This window comes from Hylobates moloch, unplaced genomic scaffold, assembly GCF_009828535.3.
Source record: "Hylobates moloch isolate HMO894 unplaced genomic scaffold, HMol_V3 SCAFFOLD_2, whole genome shotgun sequence".
Lineage (NCBI taxonomy): Eukaryota > Metazoa > Chordata > Mammalia > Primates > Hylobatidae > Hylobates > Hylobates moloch.
The window spans coordinates 53,992,399-53,999,360 of record NW_026652277.1 but is presented as its reverse complement, the minus strand read 5'-3'; the positions used below and the strand labels follow the sequence as shown (position 1 = coordinate 53,999,360).

The following is a 6,962-nucleotide window of genomic DNA, read 5'->3' as shown; positions in this document are numbered from 1 at the left end:
CACTTAGTCTAGGAATAAGGTACCAAATACTAGGGACATCTCATAAAACCTACAACTAAAATAAGCAGAGGAATCAGAAGCTGGACAGAGTGACCCAAGGAGGACTGGGGATAACTCAGGAGTTCCTTTTTTTTTTTTCTTTTTTTTCTTTTTGAGACAGAGTCTCGCTCTGTCACCCAGGCTGGAGTGCAGTGGCGCGATCTCGGCTCACTGCAGCCTCCGCCTATTGGGTTCAAGCAATTCTCCTGCCTCAGCCTCTCAAGTAGCTGGGACTACAGGCGCCCACCACTACACCTGGCTAATTTTTGTATTTTTAGTAGAGACGAGGTTTCACCATATTGGCCAGGCTGGTCTCAAACTCCTGACCTCATGATCCGCCCCCCTCGGCCTCCCAAGGAGTTCCTTATTTTAATATTTGCTGAAAATTCTCCATCATAATTTAAAAATGTAATTATAAGAAAAATATCTGCTTCTGACTGCATATTTAGAAAACACAGAACTATATAACATAGAAAAACCCCAAGTCGACCACTGACAAATAATTATTAGGAATACTTCTTTTCATTCTATGTTCTCTGCACATATGAAAGTAAAAAATTGGAATCATATTGTATATACAGTTTTACATTTTTTTTTTTACATAGTCACTTTAATAGCAATACATATGCTATGTTATCACTATAGAATGTAAATTCAGGTTAGACAAGAAAATTTCACAATTGTAATAAAGCATTCTAATTAGCTGGGCGTGGTGGTGTGCATCTGTAGTCCCAGCTACTCTGGAGGCTGATGTGGTAAGATTACTTGAGTCTGGGAACTTAAGGCTTCAGCGAGCCGTGATCATGCCACTGCACTCTAGAGCCTGGGTGACGGAGCAAGACCCCATTTAAAAAAAAAAATACAAATTAAGCATTTTGCCTTTTATCAAAGTTTGTGTATAGTATCTGGCCAAACCAGCTTGCTCATTAGTCACTTTCATTATAGGTAATTTGTTTAGTTTCTTGTTTATGATTCTTCTGGAGAAAATTTAAAAAGTGTTCTTCACTTACCTTAGCATGAGTGCTTAAAATAAGATGACATTTAAAAATTATTCTAATATAACGCAGCTAAAATATAATTCTGCAATTATAAAAGAGCTAAACTGGAGTTCATAATTAAGTTATTCTCAGGTTTACAATTATGATTCTGAAATAAATACTATTACTATGAAGCTCTATTGTAAGCTTTCTTGATTCGATTTAGACACACATACATACACTTAAGAGTTGTGGGAGGCGTTACGAGTTGTTAATATATTCCATGCAAGTTTCAGAGAAGTTCTAATAGAGACAGCCAGTTCACAAGACAGGAGGAAGAAAAGTTAGATTAACCAGGGCAGATAGGACTCCTATATAACATACAAAGCATGTGAAATTCTTCAGCAAACTGGCAGTACTTCAGGGATGGCCAGCTATCTTCTTTAGAACTAATTTCTTCTTTTCTTTTCTTTTCTTTTCTTTTCTTTCTTTTCCTTTCCTTTCTTTTCTTTTCTTTTCTTTTTTCTTTTTCCCTTCCTTCCTTCCTTCCTTCCTTCCTCCCTCCCTCCCTCCCTCCCTCTTTCTTTTCTTTCTTTCTTTCTTTCTTTCTTTCTTTCTTTCTTTCTTTCTTTCTTTCTTTCTTTCTTTCTTTCTTTCTTTCTTTCTTCTTTCTTTCCTCTTTCTTTTCTGTCTCCCTCTATCACCCAGGCTGGAGTACAGTAACTGCAACCTCCGCCTCCCAGGTTCCAGTGATTCTCATGGCTCAGTCTCCCAAGGAGCTGGGATTACAGGCATGTGTCACCACCCCCGGCTAATTGTGTGTGTGTGTGTGTGTGTGTGTGTGTGTGTGTGTGTGTGTGTATTTTTAGTAGAGACACGGTTTTGCTATGTTGGCCAGGCTGGTCTCAAACTCCTGGCCTCTAGTGATCCACCCGCCTTGGCCTCTCAAAGTGCTGGGATTACAGGAATGAGCCACCACACCCGGTCCTAATTTCATCTTTACAGTCTAAGAAGGTGGTTTTAAAGTTTTAACATCATCAAGTGGAATTAGGTGACATGTTTCCTTTGTGTTAACTTGACTTCCCTGAATGACCTAGTTAGTGAACTAGTCACTAGTAATTTGGTCACCAGGAAAATCAAGCGTGCAAGAAAGGAAGCCAGTATTCAAAATACCGTGTTATCGTCTGAACCCACTCAAGTAATTTATTTCCAACATAAACACATAACCTCAATAATGAGATGTCTAACTAAAGTAAGGTCCTCTCACAAAATCAAGACAGCATCCTCCTTCCAAGGCTTAGGCTTTGCCCAGAATTCCTAATACACAGAACAGCCCATACCAACAGTCATTGCTTCTATAACGCATGTGGATCAGGAGAAGGGACATTTTAGCATTTCCTCTGCTCTTCCATTTGTATAATCCTTATGGAACAATTGCTGGAAAGCCTGCCATTCCAATGAGAACAAATGGTGGCTCTTCAACTTTTCGAACAAGTTTGGATCCCTGATCTTTATCATAGGAAGAAAGGGAAACATCTGTGTCTGTTGACGCGGTGATTGAAGAATCTCCCTAGAGTGAGAAAATCTCTCACAATCCAACTGACCTCTATATTAATTTTTTATCTAACATTATATTATAATCATTTGCCATGTTATTAAGCATTGTTGTAAACATTGTTTTTAATGCCTATATAATATTTTATCTTACAGGTGTATGACAATTTATTTAAAAGTTCCCCTTCTTGGGATGCTTAGAGTGTTTCCACATTTTTTTATTATAAATAACACTTATGGACATCTGTACATATAAATCTTTTACTACAAATAAAATTATTTCCCTAGGATTCACGTAAAAAAAAAATGGAGCAAGGTTTGAAGCTGTTGAACTCTATGGTTCCTTCTTCTTTCCAGGCACCCTACATTCAAATGACTTGGAAGAGCAGGTTTTCTGAGGCAGGATACTAAAGTCCCTGTTTAGGAAAGAGCCACGTTGTATGTTTACCCTACCACAAAGATACAGGTGAGAAAAACTGAGACCTGGGATGGTGGACCAAAGAGAGGCACTGGCAGAATGGGCCCTAGACTTCCAGAGTCTGGGAAACTTAGGCCAGATAAAGACTAGTAGTCTGGCAGTTATTACTGGGAATCACTCTTACTCTACAGCTAGGCGTGTGCCATTCCTCCTGTCCCTTAACTAGAAACTCCCTATGGATAATCTGGCTTCTCATTCCACTGGGAAAATTGAAGCACACAGTAGAGACCTTCTACAAGCTCCCTCCACCATATCTTACCCACTTGCCTGTCTCCATGCACATAAATATCTGTCTTCTTTTCTTTCAGTACCATGTATAGGTTGACAACACTCACATTTTTATATCTCCAGCCCAGATTTCTCCCCTGTGTCTTGACTTGATATCTAATTTCCTACATGACATCTCTCTTTGGATGTCTAATAATCATCTCAAATGTATGTCCAATACCAGACTGCTGATCTGCCCCGAAACCTGTTTTTCCTGTAGTCTTCTGCACATAAGTTAAACGCAACACCATCCTTTTACCTTCTCATGCCAAAAAATTTGGAGTCCTTTTTGATTTCTCTCTGTCTGTCACACCCCACATCCCATCCATCAGCAAATATTTGCATCATGTCTCACTGGATTACTGCAACCATCTCCTTGCTGATCTCACTGCTTTTCAGCCTATTTCACAACCCAGCAGTTTAAATAGTTCTTTTAAAACATAGGTCAGATCGTGTCATTTCTCAAACCTACCAAATACTTCCATTTCACTCAGAGTGAAATACAAAGTCCTTATAATGGCCATACACGATCTGCCCACTCCCCATCTCCTTACCCATCTCACTTCATGTCCTGCTATTTTCTCCCTTGTTTGTCTCTGCTGCAGCCACACTGGCCTTCTTACTGTTCTATAAATATGCCAGGCACTCTCCTGCCTCAGGGTCTATGTACTTCCCATGCTTTCTGCTCTTCCAGATTTGTGCAGAGCTCATTCCCTACCTCCTTTATGTCTTTACTTGTTCGTCTTCTCATGCGACTTTCCTGACTACCATGTTTAATTGCAAACTCCTGCCCCCAACACTCCGTGTCTCTCTTTCTACCTTATTTTTCTCCATCATGCTTATCACTCACCAACAGACCATACTTACTTGGTTTATTGTCTGTCTGTCCCTACTGACAGACAGTTCTTTTATCTATTTTGCCCATTGCTGTATACTTAGCACCTAGATAGTGCCTGGCACATATTTGGTGCTTCAAATACACTTGCTGAATAAAGTATGGGCATGCTATGATAGATAGGTAAGGACTTTTGGGTCAGGATTGTGAGAAAGTCATTGGCACCAAGATGTTTTCACTCAATTTTCTGAGTCCTGTTACAGAATCCTGGCCAAAAGTATAATACACCAAAGAACCAGAATTATCATAGGTGATGTAAACCAGGCCAATTGTCTTCTAGATCCTCTTAGGTATTTTTGTCAATTATACATGTTATGGGAAATTTTAAACTTGTCTATACTAAAGCAAATTAGAATGCTTTGATAAAGCTTATTTTGGATTTCTCAGTGCTTCTCCTTGGTCACAGAATATGGCAAGGGGTTCTAGAAATACAGTTAGTGGGAGAAGGAAAGAAACTAACATGGAATTGAGTGACTTCTAAATTTCTAGACCCCTTACATCTCATTTAAACTTTTGACAACTTTTGAGTCAAGAAACATTATTCCAGTTATGAATATATACAAATTGAGGTTGGGGCCTGGTGAAATGGCTCACACCTGTAATCTCAGCACTTCGGAAGGCCAAGGCAAGAGGAGGGCTTGAGCCCAGGATTTTGAGACCAGCGTAGGCAACACAGCAAGACCCTCTCTCTATAAAAAATTAAAAATTTATCTGGGCATGGTGACACACACCTGTAATCTCAGCTACTCAAGACGCTAATCTGGGAAGATCACTTGAGCCTAAGAAGTCAAGGCTACAGTGAGTCATGATCATGCCATAGCACTCCAGCCTGGATGACAGAGCAAGACCTTGTCTCAAAAAACAAAAAAATCAAACTGAGGTTCAGAGAGAATTATTAATTTCTCCAATTTTGCACAGCCAGCAAATGGCAGGCTTAGAATTCCATCCACTAGCTGAGTAGTATAGGACCTAGACCAAGCTTGTCCAACCCACGGCCCACAGACCGCATGCAGCCCAGGACATCTTTGAATGTGGCTTAAAACAAATCTGCAAACTTTCTTAAAAATTACAAGTTTTTTTTGCAATTTTTTTATAAGCTCATCAGCTATCATTGGTGTTAGTGTATTTTATGTGTGGCCCACGACAATTTTTCTTCTAATGTGGCCCAGGGAAGCCTTGAACCCCTTGACCTAGACTTTATAGCTAATAGCTTGACAAATTAGGTGACTTAGAAGAAATCATTTAATATTTGTCTCAGTTGTCTGCCAAAAAAAAAAAAGTAAATTCACTTCAGACACATATCTTAGAATAACCCAGGGTGATAAGTTCAGGTTTTTCTGGCTCTTGTTTATTTCTTAGCTCCTTCAGAAAAAAGAAAATGTTCTAAATGTTAGGATCCACTGAGGCTTTTATGTTTCCTAGTTCAAATCTTTAAGCCGTTGTTAAACCACAACAATTACCACAAGCACAGAGCCTCCTGGAACATTTTCCCAAGTAAAACAAATACTCTAGCTGTGTGACAGTGTCAGGCAAAGCTAGAAATGGGACTCCTTGCTGGCTATCCATGTGAAGGGCTTTGTTTAAGGAAATGCTATGTTGCCAGCACAGTCACTTGTCAAAGACAATAGCTGTTGGCAAAGCATTAATATGTGAGGATTGGGAGGGCTGCCAGTGGAAGCAAACTCTTTTGTGGTGTGTACAATGTTGTGCTGGGGCATCGGCTGAAGTTCACCATTGATGACCATCTGAAAACTGCCTTCCACTCACAGTACACTCAAATGGACAACTCAGCAAATTGAAGAATGAATTTCTAGGGAGAGGCAACATGGTATAATTAATGAAAAAAGTATAGAATAGAAGTGAAAACCCCCTCATTTTAATTCCAATGTTGTGACTCTGATACCTCCTTTAACTTCCCTGCATCATTTTCCTTATTCACTCACTTACCCAGGCACTCATCCAGGCATCCAGCAAGTATTTATTGAATGCCAACTTGTATTCAAGGCACTGGGTCAAATGATGTGATCATTTCATGATTCTGCTTTATGTATGTTAGAGATGATAGTCCCATCTGCCTCAAATTGATGTAATGAGGATGAAAACCCAGTTTCCACTTTGGTAGAAATGGAAATATGTTTGTCTTGCCTACTTCATGGATCTATTATGAGAATCATAAGAGAGAATTATGTAGGTATACTTAATGAACTTAAAGTGTTATATAGATATGCAAAAAATAAATAAATAAATACTTTGAACAGGATGAAACTTACATCATTGCTGAATATTACTTGGGGAGAGAGGCAGAGAGAGAGAGACGGAGAAAGAGACAGGCAGAGAGAGAGACAGACAGAGACAGAGAAAGAAAATGTGAATGAGATCCAGTGCCATTTACCTATTCTTTTCTTTTTTCAGTGAAAGCAAGACTTACAAAGATAAAAACAGAAGTTAGTTTCAATAATTATTTTTATAATTTTTTCAGTGAAAATCCACAGATAAGAACCAAACTCATGGTTCTCAAACTACACTCTTATACTGATTATCAGTAGTTTTAGGTATTTGGGTTCTGAAATTCAATGCTAGGACTGGGAGGAGAGGATTTTATTGCTTATATACCAGGATTAGGTTTTGCTGCACATTAAAAAAAAAAAAAAAAGCAAACTACCAAAGCCTAAAGCAAGCTGGAATTTGGGGTTTTCTTTCCTCAGATAAAAGGAGTTGGAAGAGAAACTATCTAGCTATGGCCACTGCATAA

The 6,962-nt window shown here is 39.0% G+C and overlaps 1 pseudogene; it reads right to left on the bottom strand.

Moving 5' to 3' along the window:
- Positions 1–2,279: 2,279 nt before the first annotated feature.
- On the bottom strand, positions 2,280–4,066 carry LOC131382914 (HIG1 domain family member 1A, mitochondrial-like; annotated as a pseudogene).
- Positions 4,067–6,962: the final 2,896 nt, after the last annotated feature.